General features: G+C 36.8%; 1 protein-coding gene across 9 annotated transcripts in view; it reads right to left on the reverse strand.

Moving 5' to 3' along the window:
- ZnT63C (zinc transporter 63C) overlaps positions 1 to 8,746 on the reverse strand; it is a 237,393-nt gene that overhangs the window by 180,064 nt on the left and 48,583 nt on the right. The window lies entirely within an intron of this gene.

The following is an 8,746-nucleotide window of genomic DNA, read 5'->3' on the forward strand; positions in this document are numbered from 1 at the left end:
TAGCAAAAGCCTTAAATTTTTGTTTTCTCCCGAAAATTTACTCTGAATTCCTCGAAACTTACGTATCTTCAAAATATACATGTACGTTTAAAAGAAATCTTACTTAACTTGAAAACTTTTAAAACTAAGAACACAGCAGAAAAAAATAATCTTTTTCAGATAAAAAAAAAAATTATTCAGCTAGAAAAAAATTGTTAGAAAAACTTTAAAACTACACAAATCTTACACAACGTCTTGTTAAAGGTTTAAAAGAACGCCACGCCTTTACAAAACAAGACATATAAATAAAAGAAAAAAAGGTCTAGAGATTTCCAATGGTGGAATCTTCATTTTCTTGATGCTACGGTTTTCTTTTATCGGAGTTACGTAATTATGTTCATCCATTTCTTATTAGTATTTGGCAAGACTTCCTGTACGATTTCCTAGACAGATACGACAAAAAAATCCATCAAATTTATCTCATTCTCTTCGTGAGTAAAAATGGATGGTCCATCTGCTCATCTCTTGACAGTTTTTACTTTTCCATAAGCAGTTAAACAAACTTTCATCTATAAGGGTATCTTCAGTTACACAAACCTTCATCCATAAGGTTATCTCCAGTTACACAAACCTTCATCCATAAGGGTATCTTCAGTTACACAAACTTCATCCATAAGGTTATCTCCAGTTACACAAACCTTCATCCATAAGGGTATCTTCAGTTACACAAACTTTCATCCATAAGGGTATCTTCAGTTACACAAACCTTCATCCATAAGGTTATCTCCAGTTACACAAACCTTCATCCATAAGGGTATCTTCAGTTACACAAACCTTCATCCATAAGGTTATCTCCAGTTACACAAACCTTCATCCATAAGGGTATCTTCAGTTACACAAACTTTCATCCATAAGGGTATCTTCAGTTACACAAACCTTCATCCATAAGGTTATCTCCAGTTACACAAACCTCCATCCATAAGGGTATCTTCAGTTACACAAACCTTCATCCATAAGGTTATCTCCAGTTACACAAACCTTCATCCATAAGGGTATCTTCAGTTACACAAACTTTCATCCATAAGGGTATCTTCAGTTACACAAACTTTCCTCCATAAGGGTATCTTCAGTTACACAAACTTTCATCCACAAGGGTATCTTCAGTTACACAAATCTTTATCCCAAAGGGTATCTTCAGTTACACAAACCTTCATCCATAAGGGTATCTTCAGTTACACAAACCTTCATCCATAAGGGTATCTTCAGTTACACAAACTTTCATCCATAAGGGTATCTTCAGTTACACAAACTTTCATCCAAAAGGGTATCTTCAGTTACACAAACATTCCTCCATAAGGGTATCTTCCTGCATAAGGGTATCTTCAGATATACAAACTTTCCTCCATACGGAGTATCTTCAGTTACAAAAACTTTCATCCATAAAGGTATCTTCAATCTAGAAGCAATTTCATAATTGTCATATTCACCCAAAACCTCTCTACGTAATATAACAAGTAATGATGAAACGCCTGTAACTACTCTGAAATACAATCAACTGCAAGTGACTCAGACTAACGTTAAAAATGACAAATTATTAGATGTCTGCGAGTATATGATTCTTCATTCTTTTTAACTGCTGCTTTGTTTTTCCTCTGCGACCCCCACCCCCTCGGGGTATACGCGTCACGGGTCAAAAGAAAGCGCTGCCGAACGTGTCTTTCCATTATAATCTAGGACAGAAAAACTAAGAAACAAGAACATGGAAAAACACACAGCCTCACGAAAACTCGATTAAGTCCACAACACGGACATTACGGATTTTTTCGCAGAACGCCCACAGCTTCACCTGGCTTCCATAAAAACAAGCCAGATACACACCGAATACCAACGTTCGGTTTGCTGTACATCTCAAAAGAATTATAGGTTATTTATATATATATATATATATGTAATTCTAATAGCCACAATGCCCTCTTAACTTCGCTAATTCTTCGCGCTTTTTGGATATGCTTGTAACTACGAAGCCGATATCCAAAGGGAAGAATGAAGAGCCTGTGACAGCCGGCCGCGGGGAAGCGAACCAGAGTTACCTTAATCACAAAGGAGGTCACGTTGCCCACCTAACCACGAGAAGGATAAAAGTCTATCACCTCTCGTACATATATATACCTGTCGTTTTCAGATATATTCATTAGAGCTGGAATAGACCCATCCTCACCATCGTAGCCAAGTGGGCAATCGTTTTTATTGCACTTGGCTACGATGGTGAGGATGGGTCTATTCCAGCTCTAATGAATATATCTGAAAACGACAGGTATATATATGTACGAGAGGTGATAGACTTTATCCTTCTCGTGGTTAGGTGTGGCAACGTGACCTCCTTGTGATTAAGGTAACTCGGGTTCGCTTCCCGCGGCCGGCCGTCACAGGCTCTTCATTCTTCCCTTTGGATATCGGCTTCAGTTACAAGCATATCCAAAAAAAGCGCGAAGAATTAGCGAAGTTAAGAGGGCATTGTGGCTATTAGAATTACATATGTGTCTGGTAAAAGTGACCAGTAGATTCTGCATATATATATATATATATATATATATATATATATATATATATATATATATATATATATATATATATATATATATATATCCACACACACACAACATATATGTGTGGTGTATAGACTATATATATATATATATATATATATATATATATATATATATATATATATATATATATATATATAATTAACTGTTATGAATTACACACATTTCTTGTAAGTTACTCAAAATTTCTACGCGTTAACCAGCTTATTTACTGAAACACCCTGTTTTCTCTATAAGTAAAGATGAATAAATCTATTGAAAATAACCAATGAGAGAGAGAGAGAGAGAGAGAGAGAGAGAGAGAGAGAGAGAGAGAGAGAGAGAGAGAGAGAGAGAGAGAGAAATATCAACCTAAAGCGATTGCTGATATACTTAGATTTATGTACTATGTTTTACCATTGCGAATCGAAATTTTCATTGCTTCCCGACAATTTATTTTTGAATTCTATTTTATCACGACACTGCAAATAATCATTCACTCCATTGACAGGCAATTTTCCTCCGATATTGTACACCTGCTACCTCTCTCTCTCTCTCTCTCTCTCTCTCTCTCTCTCTCTCTCTCTCTCTCTCTCTCTCTCTCCCTCTCCTCTCTCTCTCTCTCTCTCTCTCTCGTTCTTCATGCCTATTACAACTTCATTAAGTCTTATCATCACCCTTTGTTTTCCTTCAGAGTTTCGTTCCTTTTGGGACACCGTACACAAATTGATTAGACACGCTTAAATGCTCCTCTTCGTCAGGAACCTGAATAGAGGAATGTCAATACACCTACAGTTGCATGAAATTTAATACAAAGTAGAGGCAATCAAGATAAACATTTTATTCGAGCTAACAAACAAATGAAACAGCTTAAGTATAAATACATAAAAATTACTGATGAGGCGACAATAGTGAAAAGTACTGGCTTCGGATAATGAAATTAAATACATATTGTTAACATCATTCGCAACTAATGATCTGAATAAATTTCCTCGGAGGTTGAAACTCAATATTATTTCTTTCCTCCCATTTACTTCAATTTCTGCAACAGAAACGAAACAAATCATGAAGTTTTGCAAGACGGATGAAAGAACACGATAATCTCGCAGTAATTGCCTGCGTAGAGAAGAGTACTTGAGCTAATGCCAAATAGTCTGTTTAAACAAGAAACTGATTCGCAGCAGCCTGAGGACTGAAACCAATAATGCGTCCAAAACGATTCTTCAACCAGAGAGAGAGAGAGAGAGAGAGAGAGAGAGAGAGAGAGAGAGAGAGAGAGAGAGAGAGAGAGAGAGAGAGAGAGAGAGAGAGAGAGAGAGAATTTAGTGACCAAATATCAAATGGATAGGACGTTGTTAATATGTTTGTTATAATTAAGTAACTTTAAGTTGGCACTATAATAGACTGACACACATGGATACAATCACTTTTACCTTAATCCAAGTCACAGACGAAAAAGTGCATGGAACTTTTAACCGAAAAACGCTGACTTTCTTGCATAACTGTCTGGGGTAATTGTAGAAAAGAAAAAAAACATGGTGTGACGTTACAAATACTTTCATCCATGTGTAACTTCAGTTACACAAACCTTCATCCATAAGGGTATCTTCAGTTACACAAACTTTCATCCTAAGGGTATCTCCAGTTACACAAACTTTCCTCCATAAGGGTATCTTCAGTTACACAAACTTTCATCAATAAGGGTATCTTCAGTTGCACAAACTTTCATCCATAAAGGTATTTTCAGTTGCACAAACTTTCCTCCATAAGGGTATCTTCAGTTACACAAACTTACATCCATAAGGGTATCTTCAGTTGCACAAACTTTCATCCATAAGGGTATCTTCAGTTACACAAACTTTCCTCCATAAGGGTATCTTCAGTTACATAAACCTTCATCCATACGGGTATCTTCAGTTACACAAACTTTCATCCTAAGGGTATCTCCAGTTACACAAACTTTCATCCATAAGGGTATCTTCAGTTACACAAACTTTCATCAATAAAGGTATCTTCAGTGACACATACTTTCATCCATAAGGGTATCTTCAGTTGCACAAACTTTCCTCCATAAGGGTATCTTCAGTTATACAAACTTTCATCCATAAGGGTATCTTCAGTTGCACAAACTTTCATCCATAAGGGTATCTTCAGTTACACAAACTTTCCTCCATAAGGGTACCTTCAGTTGCACAAACTTTCAACCATAAGGGTATCTTCAGTTGCACAAACTTTCATCCATAAGGGTATCTTCAGTTACACAAACTTTCATCCTAAGGGTATATCAAGTTACACGAACTTTCCTCCATAACGGTATCTTCAGTTACACAAACTTTCATCCATAAAGGTATCTTCAGTTACACAAACTTTCATCCATAAGGGTATCTTCAGTTGCACAAACTTTCCTCCATAAGGGTATCTTCAGTTACACAAACTTTCATCCATAAGGGTATCTTCAGTTACACAAACTTTCATCCTAAGGGTATCTCCAGTTACACAAACTTTCATCCATATGGGTATCTTCAGTTACACAAACTTACATCCTAAGGGTATCTCCAGTTACACAAACTTTCATCCGTAAGGGTATCTTCAGTTACAAATACTTTCCTCCACAAGGGTATCTCCAGCTACACAAACTTTCATCCACAAGGTATCTTCAGTTACATAAACTTTCCTCCATAAGGGTATCTTCAGTTACACAAACTTTCATCCTAAGGGTATCTTCAGTTACACAAACTTTCATCCATATGGGTATCTTCAGTAACACAAACTTACATCCTAATGGTATCTCCAGTTACACAAACTTTCATCCGTAAGGGTATCTTCAGTTACAAATACTTTCCTCCATAAGGGTATCTCCAGCTACACAAACTTTCATCCACAAGGTATCTTCAGTTACACAAACTTTCCTCCATAAGGGTATCTTCAGTTACACAAACTTTCCTCCATAAGGGTATCTTCAGTTACACAAACTTTCCTCCATAATGGTATCTCCAGTTACACAAACTTTCATCCACAAGGTATCTTCAGTTACACAAACTTTCCTCCATAATGGTATCTTCAGTTACACAAACTTTCCTCCATAAGGGTATCTTCAGTTACACAAAATTTCATCCATAAGGTATCTTCAGTTACACAAACTTTCCTCCATAAGGGTATCTTCAGTTACACAAACTTTCCTCCATAAGGGTATCTTCAGTTACACAAACTTTCATCCATAAGGTATCTTCAGTTACACAAACTTTCCTCCATAAGGGTATCTTCAGTTACACAAACTTTCCTCCATAAGGGTATCTTCAGTTACACAAACTTTCCTCCATAAGGGTACCTTCAGTTACACAAACTTTCATCCATAAGGTATCTTCAGTTACACAAACTTTCCTCCATAAGGGTATCTTCAGTTACACAAACTTTCCTCCCTAAGGGTATCTTCAGTTACAGAAACTTTCCTCCATAAGGGTATCTTCAGTTAAACAAACTTTCCTCCATAAGGGTATCTTCAGTTACACAAACTTTCCTCCATAAGGGTATCTTCAGTTACACAAACTTTCATTCACAAGGGTATCTTCAGTTACACAAACTTTCATCCATAAGGGTATCTTCAGTTACACAAAATTTCCTCCATAAGGGTATCTTCAGTTACACAAACTTTCATCCATAAGGGTATCTTCAGTTACACAAACTTTCCTCCATAAAGGTATCTTCAGTTACACAAACTTTCCTCCATAAGGGTATCTTCAGTTACACAAACTTTCCTCCATACGGGTATCTTCAGTTGCACAAACTTTCCTCCATAAGGGTATCTTCAGTTACACATACTTTCCTCCATAAGGGTATTTTCAATTGCACAAACTTTCCTCCATAAGGGTATCTTCAGTTACACAAACTTTCATCCATAAGGGTATCTTCAGTTACACAAACTTTCATCCTAAGGGTATCTCCAGTTACAAAAACTTTCATCCATAAGGGTACCTTCAGTTACACAAACTTTCATCCATAAGGGTATCTTCAGTTACACATACTTTCATCCATAAGGGTATCTTCAGTTACACAACCTTTCACCCATAAGGGTATCTTCAGTTACAATCTTTCACCTATAAAGGTATATTCAGTTAGACAAACTTTCATCCATAAGGGTATCTTCAGATCTTCAGTTACACAGTATATTCAGTTATACAAGCTTTCATCCATAAAGGTATCTTCAGTTACACAAACTTTCATCCATAAGGGTATCTTCAGTTACACAAACTTTCCTCCATAAGGGTATCTTCAGTTACACAAACTTTCATCCATAAGTTTATCTTCAGTTACACAAACTTTCATCCATAAGGGTATCTTCAGTTACACAAACTTTCATCCATAAGGGTATCTTCAGTTACACATACTTTCCTCCATAAGGGTATCTTCAGTTACACATACTTTCCTCCATAAGGGTATCTTCAGTTACACAAACTTTCATCCATAAGGGTATCTTCAGTTACACAAACTTTCCTCCATAAGGGTATCTTCAGTTACACAAACTTTCCTCCATAAGGGTATCTTCAGTTACACAAACTTTCATCCTTAAGGGTATCTTCAGTTACACAAACTTTCCTCCATAAGGGTATCTTCAGTTACACAAACTTTCATCCATAAGGGTATCTTCAGTTACACAAACTTTCATCCTTAAGGGTATTTTCAGTTACACAAACTTTCATCCATAAGGGTATCTTCAGTTACACAAACTTTCCTCCATAAGGGTATCTTCAGTTAAACAAACTTTCCTCCATAAGGGTATCTTCAGTTACACAAACTTTCCTCCATAAGGGTATCTTCAGTTACACAAACTTTCATCCATAAAGGTATCGTCAGTTACACAAACTTTCCTCCATAAGGGTATCTTCAGTTACACAAACTTTCCTCCATAATTGTATCTTCAGTTACACAAACTTTCATCCATAAGGGTATCTTCAGTTACACAAACTTTCCTCCATAAGGGTATCTTCAGTTACACAAACTTTCATCCATAAGGGTATCTTCAGTTACACATACTTTCCTCCATAAGGGTATCTTCAGTTACACATACTTTCCTCCATTAGGGTATCTTCAGTTACACAAACTTTCATCCATAAGGGTATCTTCGGTTACACAAACTTTCCTCCATAAGGGTATCTTCAGTTAAACAAACTTTCCTCCATAAGGGTGTCTTCAGTTACACAAACTTTCATCTTTAAGGGTATCTTCAGTTACACAAACTTTCCTCCATAAGGGTATCTTCAGTACTTTCCTCCATAAGGGTATCTTCAGTTACACAAACTTTCCTCCATAAGGGTATCTTCAGTTACACAAACTTTCATCCATAAGGGTATCTTCAGTTACACAAACTTTAATCCATAAGGGTATCTTCAGTTACACAAACTTTCATCCATAAGGGTATCTTCAGTTACACAAACTTTCATCCATAAGCATATCTTCAGTTACACAAACTTTCATCCATAAGCGTATCTCCAGTTACACTAACTTTCATCCATAAGGATACCTTCAGTTGCACAAACTTTCATCCATAAGCGTATCTCTAGTTACACAAACTTCCATCCATAAGGGTATCTTCAGTTAACTACAGCAAAACACACGACGGCAACTTATCGCAAACTTATCACACACAGGTTGAAAACATGTTAACGACCGTAAGTGGGGAAAGAACCTTTAGCCAATGCTTGATTATCGTATGAATCAATGGTTAAAACTACCAATAAGCCGTGAACTTGAATTAACCAGCTTCTGGCGTGTGTGCAATATGTTGCAGGTGTATTTATGACGTTTTACTGCGAGTATCGCATCCTACTGACATTAAGCGCACACAAAAATGGCTGCTTCCAAAACACGCTTAGTTTTTAATTTATCTTTGTGACGATTGAATTTCCGGTGCTACTTGGCTTGTTATCTACGCGCCCCCTACTCCGAGTCGCTAGTACTGAACACCATCGAAGATATCGTTTATCAACATAATTTGTCGACCACACAATATAGAAATGAGTGTATTGGTCCCGACGGGCTAGTACCAAACACGGCGTCCCAAGGAGTTTCCGCCATGTTTAGTACTAGTACTTAGGAGTAGGTGACGCGTAGATAATCAGCCGAAGTAGCATCGAATTTCCGAAGTTAAGACGGCCATTCTTTGGAAAACAGACAAGTAGTTATAT

This window comes from Macrobrachium rosenbergii, chromosome 12, assembly GCF_040412425.1.
Source record: "Macrobrachium rosenbergii isolate ZJJX-2024 chromosome 12, ASM4041242v1, whole genome shotgun sequence".
NCBI classification, from domain to species: Eukaryota; Metazoa; Arthropoda; class Malacostraca; order Decapoda; family Palaemonidae; genus Macrobrachium; species Macrobrachium rosenbergii.